The 16,319-nt window shown below is 44.1% G+C and overlaps 1 long non-coding RNA gene across 1 annotated transcript; it reads right to left on the reverse strand.

Annotated features, from left to right (window-relative positions):
• Positions 1–866: 866 nt before the first annotated feature.
• LOC115030610 lies at positions 867–8,323 on the reverse strand. The gene is made up of 3 exons (XR_003836196.1): positions 8,287–8,323; positions 7,425–7,469; positions 867–1,066 (listed from the first exon to the last, which is right to left on the reverse strand). It is a non-coding gene; the product is annotated as an uncharacterized LOC115030610 (long non-coding RNA).
• Positions 8,324–16,319: the final 7,996 nt, after the last annotated feature.

Raw genomic sequence — 16,319 nt, forward strand, 5'->3', positions numbered from 1 at the left:
GGAACTCACTCTGTAGACCAGGCTGGCCTCGAACTCAGAAATCTGCCTGCCTCTGCCTCCCAAGTGCTGGGATTAAAGGTGTGCGCCACTACCACCCAGCTAAAATAAGTATTTCTAACAGTTCACATGCATAGATTATTTAGTACTTTGTAAAGTGACATTATGTTATCTCACTTAGCTCTCAAAAGACAGAAGATACCAGTAGCATGATAATTTGGGAGTTGGTAACCCAGGTCATAGCTTTCAGCGCAGGCCTGGGAGGCCACAGTGAGTCAGAGGCACATGAACTTGGTCTTCACTTCCTTCCCCAAGTGGTTCTGGCTTTAAGTGTTTATGAGAGTCTCCCAGAGCTGCTTTATGAAAATGCAGTGTTGGGTCTGAATCTCAGGGGTTCTGACATGAAGATGCCCAGGAACCTGGACTTTTAGAAAGCACCGCTTGCTGCCTCAGAAGGTTCCCAGAACTCCACTGGGAACAGATCACGAGCCACTGGGATGAATCACCAACCTAGGGAACTTTGTTGAAAGATTCCTGAGCCTCTCCTGAGATCTACAGATCCAATACAACCTGACCGACATTCATTTATTCAGTTGGGAAAAAAAAATGTTTAGGCTGGGGACAGAGAAGCAGTGGATGCCAACACGGAGAAAGTGAGAACCCCAAATCCAAATCATCTTATAATGACTAGCTCTGTTTGGTTCAAGCACACACATTTAATGGACCAGTTAGAACATTTCTGGTGAACAACAGAAAGTATCCTATAACTGGCTAGACCCAAGAGAGTCATTGTGCCATGGTGACAACACATCCACAGAGCCTGTTCCCTCTGCTTCAGGCATTGTGCTGGGGATATAAGATATCCAGACAGGGTCCCACAGTCCTTATCTTCAAGAACGTTCTCAGAGGAGTAGGAGGGAGGTTCCACTGGTTTAGAAGAACTCAGTGGGGTGAGGCTTTAGGTCCTGAGTGACCAAACTGGCAATGAACATGCGGACAGGGCAGGATCCAGTCCCGAGGGGCATACATCATCTTGAGGAACTTGGTGGTCGGCCAGTGACACACTGTTCTTGGGGAAGCCAGAGAAGCAGTCCATGAGTTTCAGAGTTGTTCTTTTGTTTTTGTTTTCATCGTTTGTGCGTGCGTGCGTGCATGCATGCGTGTGCACACGCGCCCAATCCCCCTTTCCCCAACCTGGCGAGTCTGGATTCCATTAAACCCAGCTTTTCTCTCATTTTAGGACCAGAAACAATACAAGTAAAGGAACACTTAACATCGAACATGCATACACACTGTGGCTCATCAAGATCTGTGGCTGTGGCTTGAATTCCTAAATTTTGGGATCTAGAAACTAAAATGAAAAAAAAAGAAAAAGAAAAAACAAAACAAAACAAAACAAAACAACAACCACCATCTTTAGTCAGAACAGATTGCCCAATGATCAACTGGGTTCACTTGCTGCCTGCAGAGGACCTGGTTTCATTCCCAGCACCCACAGTGAGTCTCTCAGAACCGCTGGTCACTCCAGGTCCAGAGTATCCAAGGCATATCTGGTCTCTTCAGGCACCGTCATACAGGCTCACAAGCCCACTCAAAAACACGTAAGTAATAAAGTATGTAGACAAAAATCCTTAAGGTAATTGTGAGTTGTTGGATGTTAGTTGTTAGATGAGAGTCCCCCTCAGACTCTGTACAGCTGTCATTCTGGACCTTGGATGTTTCCTTGTAAGAGTGACGTGTGCTCGCTCGCCAGGTGGAGTGAGAAAATGGACTAATGGACAGAGCCCAGAGACAGAAAAATAGAGGGAGAAAGTGATTGGACAGAGACTCACGGAAGCCGCACAGAGAGAAACAGAAGGAAACACTAAAGGTGAGTAGCATTCTGTCACCTGGTTGGAACTTTGACTGGCAAGGGAAGGTCAGGGGTGTGAGCTCCAAGCCTGCAGAAGTACAGATGAGTCAGACGAGGCTTCTGGATGCCTCTGCCAAGAGCAGAGGAGAGGAGCCAGAAGAAATATTCTCAGCCCCAGAGGGTTGGGGATGTGAAAGAATTATTAGACTATGAATTCTTAGCATTGTAAAGTTGGAAGCCAAGTCTCTAAACCCCTTTCTTTATGTTTTAATTTGGAAATGCGGAGGCTGCTGATCAGTGCAAAACTAAAAGAGAAAAGAAATATATAGTCATTAAGATTGAGACTACAGCTGGGCAGTGCTGACTCATGCCTTTAATCCCAGCATTAGGGAAGCAGAGACAGGTAGATCTCTTGAGTTCAGGCCAGCCTGGTCTACAGAGTGAGTTCCAGGACAGCCAGAGATACAAGAGAAACCCTGTCTCAAAAAACAAAAGAAATAAATACATAGAAGATAGATAGATAGATAGATAGATAGATAGATAGATAGATAGATAGACCAATAGATAGGCAGGCAGGCAGGCAGACAGGCAGGCAAATAGATGATTTAGACTACAAAGCAGGCCATAGTGGCACACACCTTTAATCCTAGCACTCACAGGAAAAGGCAAACAGATCTCTGACTCTGAGACCAGCCTTGTCAACAGAGTAAGTTCTAGGAAAACCAGGGCTATGCAGAGAGACCCTGTTTCAAAAGCAAAACAAAATGAAACGAAACGAAATTCCAGTAGAATGTTTTAGTGCCTACCTGAACCACAGCTGTAATTTTGTAGACTTTTTGCCTTGTTTTTCCTTATTGGCCTTTGGTTTATTTATTTCAGTTTCCATTTTTTGTGTTCTTGTGAGGAGTTTGTGTGTTTCTTGTTTTACTGTTGTTTTTGTTTGTTTTAAAGAGATAGTAAAAAAAAAAACAGTTGGGTGAGTAGATTAATGGGGAGGAACTGGGTGGAAAGCATGGTCCAAATATATTGTGTGAAATGTTTTCAAAACATATATGTGCATATATACATATAGGTATAGATGAAGATAGATAGATAGATAGATAGATAGATAGCTTTTTTTTTTTCAAGACAGAGTTTCTCTATGTATTCCTGGCTGTCACTCTGTAGACCAGGCTGGCCTCGAACTCAGAAATCTGCCTGCCTCTGCCTCCCAAGTGCTGAGATTAAAGGTGTGTGTCACCATGCCCGATGCAGATAGACAACTTTAAATTATATGTTATCCTGGGCCTTAACATCTCACCAGGCACTATCACAAGTCCTCTGTTCACTTTGAATTATGCCAATTTTGCTGTAAATTTGTTAGGAATGTGAGAATATTGGTATAAACTCATGACTTCAATATTTGAAAGTCTGACTTGGCTCTAAAAATATATTTAATATGTACTGTTTATAAAAGTGGTTTGATTTTTTTTTTTTTGGAGGCCATGTATGATGGCACACCCTTTAATTCCAACCCTCCAGAGGCAGAGACGGGTAGACTTCTGTAAATCCAAGGCCAGTCTAGTCTATACAGTGAGATTCAGGCCAGCCAAGGCTACATCGTGAGACCTGGCCTCAAATAAAAAATTAAACTTTTAAAAGTATTGTATGGCTCAGTGGGTATTTCCAGTCATGCCTAACAATTGAAATCAGTCGTCAAGATTCAGATGAATAGCAGAGAGAAGTGATACCCTAAGGTTGTCCTCTGACCTCCACCCATCTGACTTGGTACCAGCACACCCCAACACATTAAATAAATAGATAAGTGTAACTTTAAAACAACTCTTAAGAAATCGGATCTGCAGAGGTCTAGAGGACTTCTGGTGATCAATGTCAAATGCTTGTGGCTTTTTAGAGGCCATTATAAGAATAAGGAAGGGAGTACAAATATCTAGATAAATAAACTTAGGCAAAACTCATGCAAGTATGATCCAGGGAGTTCATTATTTTCTGGGATGTGAAATATCAATGTATTTCTTAGTGGTAGAGTTTTCCATTATGCGTTACCTTTATGGCAGAATAAATCAAATGTGAAACTGCTTGGTTTTGCATGCAGCTCCACATAGGATTGGAATCAGGGTGCTTAATTTTGCTAAGTAGAAATTCAAAACTGAGTGAAAGTCTTACAGTCGGAAAACCCAGATAATATGAAAATGCAGTGCCAGATATTTTTATCATAAAATAGCTTGGCAAAAGGTGAGCACAGTAGCAAATGAAGGTGATCATAGCATCTGGGAGGTGGAGGCAGGAGGATCAAAAATTCAAAGCCATTCTCAGCTATAGAGCAAGTTCAAGGCCAACTCGGCTACATGAGACCCTATTACAAAATACGAAGCACACGATAGCTCTGCAATTACTCAGGGGTTTATAAATATCTATGATATAATGTGTCCTTTATTTCCACCAAGATTCCTGTAGAGAATTTTGTTAGAGAAATCGGTACTAGAACTTCATTTGAATCGCTGAGTTCGAAACTTAGTTCTTTTAGTGAAATATTAATTGGAAACATTCAGGCTATTAGGGTTAATTTGCTTGGTAATTTTAAACAGGGCACACAATGCTCATTGGTGAATTCATTGGGATTTTCTGTTGTTGGCTTGTTGTTTCAGTGCCTCGTCTCGTTATAATCTAGCTTTGCACTCTGGGGTGATTTATGGTGTAATTATCATAAAGTAAGTCTGGGCCAATCCACACCGGTGACCAACTGGGATATAAAACCCGACTGTAACTTTAATGAAGATGCTACACTGTTAGTACTTTATACTCCATGAAAGTAATTTTTACCTCTTTTAATTTGTAGCTCGTTTCTTGAACAGTCATTCTGTCTCTAGGCGGATTTCAGAAATGGCTGGGAATTTGTTGTAACGACCCTAGGGATAGTGGAAAATGTGTAGTCGGTGTAGGATGGTTATGGTTGGGGGCTCTGGGCTTTGTGGAAGTTGTGCTGACATTGAACATATAACTTCCCAGCCTGATTGAAATCAAGTTTCCTTTTGAAGGCTTTGTTCGGGCCACCTCCAGCATACTCTCTGTACCTTGCATACTGTAACGTACTGTCTCCTCGGACACTGTGACAATACAAATAACATCTTCTGCATTGGGCCTAAAATAGCTGGAGACATTGCGGTTCCTTCTTATGCCCTGCTGGCAAGGACAGGCTAATGCCAAGTCCTCTGTATCCTCACTGCGTCAGGCCAGGCATGAGTCATTCATTGCATGTTGACTTCCCAGCCCAGGCCTGGACTAGAGCCTGCCTGCACCTCCAGGTAGGTCTGAACAATCTTTTCTGGAAGCGTCAGGGCTAAATCACAGAAGCTGGCAGCTTCCCTGGGCTCTCTTCCACTATAGCTTAATCATGAGGTGGCTGGACTCCAAGCCACAGCTGCCGATTGAGCACCGAGGCATGATGTCTCCCTCCCATTCCCTGCGCGGCCCTGATCCCTGGACCACCTTCTTTTAGAAGGTGGGTCGCTGTGTATGGCAGCAGAGGTCAGGTGTGCCTGTCGTGGGGCTTCTCCCACTTGGAAGACTCAACTCATTGTCTCTCAGGTTTTCTTCTCAGTGGGGAATAAACTGAGCGGAAGATGCGGGCTAATGAAGGCTTGCCTCCCTTTGCTTTCCTGACTAGCCCAGCAAGCACTGTTTGGCACAGACTGGTGCGCTGTCTGTTTACGTCTATGCGCTGTGCGCTTCATCATGCTCTGTCATCACGCTCTCTCTCATGTACATTCGTCTGTCTGTATTCATTTCCCTAAAACATACCCTCAACAAATGGACAGACTACTTGTACCACAAACACAAGGTTTGTTTGTTTGTTTGTTTGTTTTTGTTTTTGTTTTTCTTTTTTTTTTCTTTCTTTTTTTTTTTTTGGTTTTTCGAGACAGGGTTTCTCTGTAGCCCTGGCTGTCCTGGAACTCACTTGGTAGACCAGGCTGGCCTCGAACTCAGAAATCCACCTGCCTCTGCCTCCCAAGTGCTGGGATTAAAGGCGTGAGCCACCACGCCCGGCTGTTTTTGTTTTTCAAGAAATGGTTTCCTCTATTCCTATCTTAATTTTTTGAGACAGGGTGTCTCACCAAATCCTGAGCTCATTGACTAGGTTTAAATCAGACAGTCAGCGAGACCCGGGACCCTCCTGCTTCTGCTTCCCAGCTCGAGGACTGCAGGCATGCACCACTGTGCCCAACTTAAAAGATAGTTTATGAGCTCAACCTACAGAATAAGGACTAGGAAGACAGCACTAACTGCGCACTGGAGAGACTGAAAGCCCAGCAACTTCTCAGTCTGGGAGGTTAGATGCCTCGACAGCCCTGCTCCCTGAAGAGTAGCTGGCATAGAGTCTTCATGGGAAGGCTGAAGAAGCTGGTATCTGGCACCAGCTGAAGAGAGCAGCGGCAGCGGCGGCAGTGGCAGCGGCAGCAGCAGGGATAAACATGCGCACTCTGGAAGCTGTAATGGCAAGCGATGCACACTGCTTTTTCCTCAGAACTCTATAGCAGAGCCGCCCACTGGAAGGTGCCTCCTGCGTTGAGAGTTGGTCTCCCCTTCAGTCATTCCTCCCTGGAGGTACCCTTCAGACACGCCCAGAGATGTATATTCTTGTCATTCTAAATTCCTTTGACAATCAAGACCAACCTGCATGCCTATGTTAGCTCCCTGCTGCTGTGACAAAATATTTGAGAAAAGTCAATGTAAAAAGAGGAAAGGCTTATTGGAGTTCTGACCTCAGTGACCGAATTTCCTTCCCACTAGGTCCCACTTTCGGGTTTTTTTTTGGGGGGGGGAGATGGGGTCCAAGACAGGGTTTCTTTGTATCACTCTAGCTATCTTGGAACTCACTTTGTAGGCCAGGCTGGCCTCGAACTCAGAAATCCACCTGCCTCTGCCTCCCAAGGGCTGGGATTAAAGGCATGTGCCACCATGCCCGGCTTAGGTCCCACTTTCTACAGATTCCACCACCTCCTAATAATGTCACAGGCTGATGGCCAAGCTTTTCAAATCTGGATCTGTACATTTAAGATCAAAACTGTAACAATGAGCAAACTATGCAAATGGGCCAACATCTAAGAGAACCAAGATACATTGTTCTGCTTAATAGTAATCAAAACTCATCCCTGAGACCCAGAGCAGAAAACATCCAGCTATCTGTGGAGCCGTGATCTGTCACAATAGATGATAGGGTGTTGGGGAGATCTTTGAACACTGTACCCCAATAGTATGGAGCAACAGGTAGCACAGTTGAGTCTTGACTCTGAGGCGCCTCAATGCCACCAAGAGAGAACCCACAGATTTCTTTGACGGCCACCTGTATCTCTTGATGGACATCTGGATGCTGCTGGTGTCTCCTAACCAGAGACTCTTGGCCTCATCCTGACTTAGACACTTGGATGTGAAGCATCACCTGACTTCTTGCAACCAACATCATCCAAGGTAGGTATGCTCTACCCTGGTTATACCAGGATAGCTAAGTAGTCATAGCCATCTTCTGAAGGTCAGCTCTTCCATCCAAAGCAATTGGGGGGGGGCGGGGACTTACCAGAGTAATTAGCCAGTGTATAACCATGCCAGCAGGTATCAGCGCCTTTGTAAAGAAAGAAAACAGAGAACTTTGCCTAAGTCTTAACTGTCTAGAATCAGAGAGGAGGAGCCCAAGATAGGAGAAGGCCATTGGAAGGGAAACTAGCAGCCTGATAGACTGCACATGCATCAATCCCATGTAGGTACTTAGATCCTGACACTCAGATGCAGGGGAATCTCCGAGTTCAAAGCCAGCTCGATCTACATAGCCAGTTCCAGGCCACTCAGCTGTTTTGAAACAGCTTACTGTTGGCTCAAAACAACAACAGGGGGTTGGAGAGATGGCGCAAAGGTTAAGAGCACTGGCTGCTCTTCCTAAAGGACCTGGGTTTGATTCCCAGCTCCCACATAGCAGCTCAGAACTGTCAGCAACTCCAGTCCCAGCGGGATCAGACACCCTCGCACAGATATACATACATGCAAAAGTGGGCAATGCACATTAATTAAATAAAAACTATTAACGACAACAATAACAACTCAGAGCCATCATTTTTCTCACCACTGTCCAGAACCTTGTCTTGGTACCCTAATCAGGCCCATCACAGTAAGAGATTGTCACTCACTGGTAAAAATTTTCAATTCATAACATCAGCACAGAGGATTCGGTCTATGAATAAAACTGAACTTCTGAGACCAGACAGCTCAGGCGTGGACCTGTAGGTCAGTGAAGAGGCCCTTCCAGACACACTTGGGCCAAAACATGCTGTGGAACTCCTCCTGAAGCCCAGACTCTGTCTTAGTTAAGGTCTCCATTGCTGTTAAGAGACATCATGACTACAGCCACTCTTGTAAATGCAAACATTTAACTGGGGCTGCCTTACAGTTTTGGAGGTTCAGTTCATTATCGTCATGGCAGGAAGCGTGGTGGCACACAGGCAGACATGGTGCTGAAGGAGCTGAGAGTTTTACACCTTGATTTGAAGGCAGCAGAAGTCTGTCCCACACTGGGTGGAGCTTGAACATGAGCCCTCAAAGCCTGTCCCCCACAGTGACATACTTCCTCCAACAAGGCCACACCTCCTAATAGTGCTAATTTTTAGCCAAACATTCAAACATATTAATCTATGGTGGCCAAACCTATTCAAGCCACCACAGGCTCATTTCCAGCTACCTGTTTATCGAGGCAGAGTTCTAAGTCACCAACTCTCTGGTGGCCTTGGTTAGCATCCCAGCCCTAAAGTCATAGTCCACGGCTTAGTGTGGGCTAATCTGCCTCTTTTTCTTAAAATAATAAGTGACTTGGGTTCCTGGGAGCTTCCACCACTGTCAGATACTGCTCCTCTTCAGCCAGAATTCACTCTGCTCAACCCTTGCCTGCAATGCCCTAGTTATTAACTTTTGAGAAAATATTTTCAATATCACCCCTGGCAACATGACACACAATCAGCATGAGCCATTCCCCTACCCATCCCTGCCCAGTTTTCCTGCTCTGTCACTCTTTTATGGTCCAGAAAATATTTCCCACACTGAGTTCAAAGTCCCAGTCGCCATGACCAGCCCTGTGCTAGGCCCAAGGACACCACACAGGCTACCCAAGGGTGCTAGGGATTTTCAAGGCTTCCTGGGACCTAGCTCCAAATATGCTTATATGCCCACGAGGAGACAGATGACAGCACACTTGCAGATGGCATCCCCTTTTGCTCACTGCTTTGAAAATTCTTGACTGCACACATTCTGTCCCCTGGGGCCTTCTTTGCCAGCTCCCACTGCCCTTCCAAGAAAAACAAGGCAGTGGAGTCAGGCTAAAGTCTTACATGTCTTTTTATTTATATTCATTTGGTTCTCTGAGGCCTCCATACCTCTAGTTTCTAAGCCTCCTCAAGGCTCACCCTAGTTCTTCATGCTAGTCATTAGGACCCTCGAGTGACTTCCACTCCTATCTAGCTCTGCTTCTGCATGGCCTTCTGCCCAGTGCCTGTCCCAGCTAGACTTCTGAGGCCCAGATATGACTTCCTCCTCCTAACAGAAGAATAGTTGTGGGTTTTAACGCCATTTCAGGTCAAAGGAATCTCAGACCCCCAGCAGAATATAGAGAAGTTCTTTTCTCCCTTTTATGTGTGGGATCTCTGTACATACAGGTTCATTCGTGTGAACACTTACAGGAGATGTACATTCATATATGTGCAAAATTGTGTTAAGGCTAGACATCCACATTGGACATCCTCCTCCAACTGTTTTGTTTTGGTTAGTCAGGGTGTGGAGGCTTGAAAGAAAATGGTCCCCATTGACCTTTAGGGAGTGGCACAATTAGGAGGTGTGGCCTTGTTGGAGTGGGTGTGGCTTTGTTGGAGAAGGGTGGGGGGGGAGGTTGGTGGAGGGAGGTTTGAGAGTCAGAAGCTCACGCCAGGCTCAATGTCACACTATTCCTTCCTGCTGCCTGCTGATCCAGATGTAGCACTCTCAGCTACTTCTTCAGCACCATGTCTGCCTGGATGCAGTCATGCTCCCTGCCGTAAATGAAAATAGACTGAACCTCTGAACAGTAAGGTAGCCCCAATTAAACATTTACCTTTATAAGAGTTGCTGTGATCATGATGTCTCTTCACAGCAATAGAATACTGACTAAGACACAGGGTCTCGGGCTGGTGAGATGGCTCAGTGGGTAAGAGCACCCGACTGCTCTTCCGAAGGTCCAAAGTTCAAATTCCAGCAACCACATGGTGGCTCACAACCATCCGCAACGAGATCTGGCGCCCTCTTCTGGAGTGTCTGAAGACAGCTACAGTGTACTTACATATAATAAATAAATCTTTAAAAAAAAAAGACACAGGGTCTCATATAGGTACAACTAGTCTCAAACTTGCTATATTCAAGGATAAGCTTGAACTGCTGATCCTCCTGCCTCTGCCTCCTAAGTGCTGGGATTATAGGCATCCACCATAAAGTTTTGTGTAGTACTAGGCATCAAACCCAGTGTTTCATACGTGCTAAGCGAGCTCCCTAACCATTTGGCTAGACTGGCTGGCCTCTGGGATCCTCCTGTCTCTGCCTCTCCAGCGCTGTGATGGCAGGTGTGCATCAACATGCTCCCGTTTTTCTAGTGTGGATCCCGAGGATCCAGCGCCAGCCACTCAGACTTGTACAGCCAGCACTTTGCCCGTCGAGCCATCTCCATAGCACCAGCACCTTCCTTCTCTGGTCTGTTTGACCCTGGGATGGTGAAGGGACTATGGTCCATAGAGTCAACCACAGGATGACTAAAAAGAACTCTAGGGAACAGATGGTTCACTCCAGCAAGATTGTCAGGCTGATGTGGTGGCACACATCTTTAATCCCAACACTCAGGAGTCAGAGGCAGGAGGATCTCTGAGTTTGAGGCCAGCCTGGTGTACAAAGTGAGTTCCAGGACTGCAAGGACTGCACAGAGAAACCTTGTGTTTAAAAAATAACAGTCCTCAATGGCATTGTTATGGCCAAAATCAGGTGATAATTCAGGAGGTAGTTTTATTCAGGCTGGGATGATCAGACACGATTCTCTCTCTCTCTCTCTCTCTCTCTCTCTCTCTCTCTCTCTCTCTCTCTCTTTTGGCTTTTCAAGGCAGGGTTTCTCTGTATAGCCCTGGCTGTCCTGGAACTCACTTTGTAGACCAGGCTGGCCTCAAACTCAGAAATCCGCCTGCCTCTGCCTCCCGAGTGCTGAGACTAAAGGTGTGTGCCACCACGCCTGGCTCAGACACCATTCTTTATTGAGGAATATGTCAAAGAGAAGCTGGGGTTTGTAGAAGCAAGTCTTAGAAAGGCACCATCCCTTCAGGCTACAGGAGTCACAAGGAAGGATGGAAATGGGGTTTCTGAGGAGAACCATGAGATCTGTATGACCCTTTGTAGTCAGCTCATCATTTCTGAAATATTCAGGACCCAAGGCATTCCATCACCTGAACTTGTATAAGACTCCTAGAAAGCACTACACTGAAATGCTCAACTTCTGTTCAAGGTGAGTTGCCTTCCATCAGTGAACATCTCCAGTGAACATAAGCCTCCTGCGTGACTTCATGGCCTGAGTTGAGTCTGTGTATTTGATTTCAGTTCTGAGGACTGAACTTGCAATCTTGAAACATGCCATCCTCCCGTCCCAGCTTCCCAAGTGCTGACATTACAATTATGCACTACAACACCCAGTTCTCTTTCTTGTTGCCGTGTCTCCTTTAAAGACCAGTTGAACCATCTGTTGAGAAGTGAGTTGTTTTCAGGTCTTTGAGATGAATGCCTATCTGGGAGAGATGTCTCTTACTATAATCCTAGAAATTGGGACACTGGGGCAGGAGGGACATTATGAGTTTGACACTACCCTGGGCTAGACACAGTCTCAAAAAAAAAAAAAAACCCACATAATAAAATAAATAAAAGATAAATGCCTGAGATAGAGAAGTAATAATACAAAGGGTTGATTACAAGCTGGTGTGATGGCTCTGAGGAGAAAAGTAGTTTCTATGCAAGCCTGGATGCCTGAGTTCAATTCCTGGGACCTACAGTAGAAAGAGAACTGACACCCAAAAGTTGTCTTCTAACCTTCCCACCTGTACCATGGTGCATGCACACACACACACACACACACACACACACACACACACACACACACAAAATTTTACTAAAAAATAAAATTTTAAAAGAGATACTTTACAATAAAACTCCTTTAGTTGGACCCTGAAAATTAGTTCCGTGGAGTTCAATATCAGCAGAAATAAAAATATCCCAGTAGCATTCCTTGTGTTCCCTAAAGCTGAGAGATGATGTTCTTGATGGTGTCCCTGGTCCGGCTTCTTCTATATGAGGACTTAAATGACCTGAGGCTTTGTCTAGACTCCTTAGTGGAACAAACAGTGACTTGTCCAGGGACAATTCTTACTTGACATTCATGGTCTGCTGAGGTGTTAACCCTAGACTAAAGTTTCTATTGGCACAACCTCCATGGTTCTGGGACATAGGTCAGCTGCAAGGCAACCTAAACTCTTGCTAGGGATCTAGGTTTTAATTCCTGAAGATGCCAGTCTAGGCTGATTGTGGGGAAAGTAAATATTAAGTTAGTGAAGTATAAAAGAAAACTGGAGAGATGGACAATTTGTGCAAGAAAAAAAAGATATAGTCCTTTCTTTTCTTTTTTCTTTTTAATGTGCTTATTTTATTTATATGAGTACACTGTAGCTGTCTTCAGGCACACAAGAAGAAGGCATCAGATCCCATTACAGATGGTCGTGAGCCACTGTGTATTGCTGGGAATTGAACTCAGGACCTCTGGAAGAGCAGTCAGTACTTTTTTTTTTTTTTTTTGGTTTTTTGAGACAGGGTTTCTCTGTATAGCCCTGGCTGTCCTGGAACTCACTTTGTAGACCAGGCTGGCCTCAAACTCAGAAATCCACCTGCCTCTGCCTCCCGAGTGCTGGGATTAAAGGCATGTGCCACCACCGCCCGGCTCCAAAGCTCTTTATGTAGTTGAGGATGAAGCCAAACTCCTAATCCGTCCTTCTGCTTCCCACATGCTCAGATTATAATTCATAATTAATATGCCCAGTTACTGAAAGGCTCTTGAGGTCTGAAAGCCAACCAATGAGTTGACATCAGATTCATTTCCAGAACCTATACATTTGAACACATTTGCCAGGAATACACCTTCCTAAGTCTCCTATAAGGCTAGGGGCTCTATAAGCTCTATGTACCAAGTTAATTTTACCAGGGTAACATTAAGCATTGGGTCTATAAAGCCAACCTCAGTTGCTTAAAAATGTTTGGTCATTTCTGACTCAATGGTGTCATTCTCAAATATTATGATCCAGTCTCGGTCTCAAGGGCATAACCATTGTCACAAAGCCTGTCCTGTCCACAAGGATGGCAGATCGTATCAAAGCCACACAAATTACTATGTTGCTATGAAATTAAGACTATTCAATGAGAGTAGTCAAATTTTGGAGGTCAGGGAATATCTATTTAGATATTCATAAATGGTTCACTTAACCAGAGCATGGAGTGCCAAATTGTTATGTTACAGGTTGTTTAAGAGAAAAGAGAAACCAGTTCCTTACAAAGCCAGGAAGTAAACCAATTTAAATATCACCAATATGTCAACCAGAGCCAATCATTATGACTCACTCTAATTTCTGTGGCCTTGACAAAACACCCTGACCCTGAAACAACGCAGGGGAAGAAGACTTTATTTCAGTGTACAGTTACAGGTGACTATCTATGATTATAGGTAAACCAAGACAAGAACTCCAGTGGCTAGTCACATCACATCTCTGATGGCTGTTCTTGGTGCTAACCTGACTACATCTGCAATTAACTACAATCCAAAAACTGAGTGCAAACCCATGAAGAATTTTTGCTGAGTTTGAACATGCCTTTAATCCGGATTGAATGGGGGTGGGGCGAGGAGAGAAGACACACCTTCTGAGCCACACCCTCTGCTAGCAGCCTATATTTTGTTCTTTGCTTGTTCACACCTTGTTAGCAAGTCCATTCTTCACTGGCATTACAGTCTACTTCTTCAGGATTCCAGTGTCTACTGAAGACCAGCGGAGGCATCCAGCCTTGTGGGCTGAGAAACTTCTGGATTCTTGGATTTTCTGCTCATAGCCAGCCATTGTTAGATTAGCTGGACCACAGCAAAACCCTATATATATATTTACACACACACATTCTCTTTAAGTTCTGTTACTCTAGAACTCTGGCTAATACGACAATCATAGTCAATAGCAGAGAGCAATGAATGCAGGCATGCTTCTTGCTTGCCTGCTTGCTGACTTTGTCCACTATTGCACATTTCAGAGTTCCATCTAAAGAATGGTGCTACCTTCAGTGGGCTGGGTTAATTAACAATCAAGACAACCCTCCCACAGGCCAATCTGTATTCAGACAATTTTTCACTTGAGGTTTTCCTTTCAGGGACTCTAGACTATGGCAAGCTGACACCTAAAACTAACTACACTTACCTCATCAGCTCATTTAGTTTAAGGTAAAGATCTCTTTAAAAATTGGTTCTCTCTCTGTATAGCTCTGGTAGAAGCAGAGTTCACCAGCACATGACTCTGAGACAGCTTTTCTTTATGGAAGATGAAACACTATGGTCTGTAGTTGATTTCAGAACTGTTCAGGGAAGCTACAGAGTAAAATTAAAAACTATCTGTAGATGGCAAAATAAAATGGCTGTGTTTAACCTGTTATTGATAATTTTAAAATGAGAAATATCCTCTGGGAGTTTATAACCAAACCTTGCTCCACTGATGAAGAAATGTGGCTATGTACTGTGGCATGAAAATCAAAAGACTAAAGTCGCCGGGCGTGGTGGCGCACGCCTTTAGTCCCAGCACTCGGGAGGCAGAGGCAGGCGGATCTCTGAGTTCGAGGCCAGCCTGGTCTACAAAGTGAGTTCCAGGACAGCCAGGGCTACACAGAGAAACCCTAAAGAAAGACTAAAGTCTTTCTTAAAGTTTTAAAGCTGGTTCAATGGCTCAGCAGGTAAAGGCAGCTGCCACTAAGCCAACTACCTGAGTTCAATTCCCAGCACCCAACAAGATGGAAGGAGGGAGCAGACACTTACAAATTGTCCTTTGACCTCCACCTCTGTGCTGTTGAACATGTTCCTGCTCTCTACCACCCCATAACCACATGTATACACACACAATAAATAAATAGGACATGATAGTGCACGCCTTCAGTCTTAGCACTCAAGAGTCAGAGCAGGAGGATCTTCATGAGTTCAAGGACAGCCCAGTTTACTTAGTGAATTTCAGGTCAGCCAGGGCTACACAGTGAAATTTTATCTCAAAAATGAGTAAGTAAGAAAAATGTTATAAATGTTTTAGACAAAAAAAAAAAATCACAGTAAACATAGGAGAAAAGCCTTATTTCTAAAGACAAACAACAAATATTAGTTCTCATTTGTTAAAATGAACGAACACAATCTTTACAGAGGAAAATGTTTGTCTTAGTTAGGGTTTGATTGTTGTGAAGACATACCATGACCAAGGCAAGTCTTATAAGGACAACATTTAATTGGGGCTGGCTTACAGGTTCAGTGATTCAGTCCATTATCATCAAAGCAGGAGCATGGCAGCTTCCAGGCAGCTAGGAGGAAGATCTCTCAAAGCCCACCCCCACAGAGATACAATACACTTCCTCCAGCAAGGCCACACCTCCAAATAGTGCCACTTCCTGGGCCAATCATATTCAAGCCACTGCAATGTTCACATATAACATACAGAAGTGCTGTGATCAGACCAAATATATTGTGAGAATAAACTAAGCACATATAGAGAACATCAAGAAAAGAGATTCTATGGATTTGGAGTATGTCCTAACCATAGCATTCTATAGGTAAGTGATACTAGTTCCCAACTGAAAACAAATAGTTTAGTAGTAAGAAATGCTAGATTAAAATAAATTGTATTAAATCACCATTTTAAGGAACAGTGAAAACTGCAATCATAACATCATGCTGTGGTTGTCTAATATCAGGAAAAACAATAAATAAACCTATCATGAGTTCAATGTCATGTCTTATATCTGTAATATCAAGAGTCAGGAGGCTGAGGCAGGAGGATTGTTGTGAGTTTGAGGCCACTGTGGGCTACATATTGATTTCCAGGCAGCCTGGGCTAGAGGGAGAGCCCATTTCAAAACAATATAAAAACAAACAAACTAAAAACTAAAGCTATATCATGGACAATGAAGATATTTTTTAAAAATATTTTTATTAGGTATTTTCCTCATTTACATTTCTAATGCTATCCCAAAAGTCCCCCATGCCCTCACCCCCACTCCCCTACCCACTCACTCCCACTTTTTGGCCCTGGCGTTCCCCTGTACTGGGGCATATAAAGTTTGCAAGTCCAATGGGCCTCTCTTTCCAGTGATGGCCGAC

This window comes from Mus caroli, chromosome 1 (genome assembly GCF_900094665.2).
Source record: "Mus caroli chromosome 1, CAROLI_EIJ_v1.1, whole genome shotgun sequence".
Taxonomy (NCBI): Eukaryota; Metazoa; Chordata; class Mammalia; order Rodentia; family Muridae; genus Mus; species Mus caroli.